Source organism: Vollenhovia emeryi, unplaced genomic scaffold (assembly GCF_000949405.1).
Source record: "Vollenhovia emeryi isolate VEMERY1.0 unplaced genomic scaffold, V.emery_V1.0 DF939691.1, whole genome shotgun sequence".
NCBI lineage: Eukaryota > Metazoa > Arthropoda > Insecta > Hymenoptera > Formicidae > Vollenhovia > Vollenhovia emeryi.
This window is the reverse complement of record NW_011966675.1, coordinates 15,486-15,925: the sequence shown is the minus strand read 5'-3', so window position 1 is coordinate 15,925 and position 440 is coordinate 15,486.

Sequence of the window (440 nt, the reverse complement as noted above, 5' to 3'; positions counted from 1 at the left end):
TGAGCCCGATATGACACACCGCCCTCCCGGTTTTTTAAAAAACTGTCAGCCGGCATAGGCTGACCCCCCTCCCTCTGACCACCCCCTCCCCCTGACCAACCCCCCTTCCCTCCCCCCAAGAACGAGTATAAAAGGACTAGCGCAACGCGAGGGAGCTCAGTATCAGAGTCTCCCAGCCCTGATGAAGCAGACTGCAACGCCTGCGAAACGTCGGCACCACATTGCAAACGGACGCGGCAACCACCCGGGAGCCATGACGACTAAAGAAGACAACAGCCGCGAAAGCCTGAAAGCCAAGATTACAAGCCTCCACGGAAAGGCAACTCTCGGGTCGCTAAACCTTTTCACAAAACTAATCAGAAACTCTTCAGGGTCGCCAGCAAAAATTAAAAACATATAATTTGGTTGACCATATCTGGCAATTTTTAATAATTTCGTAT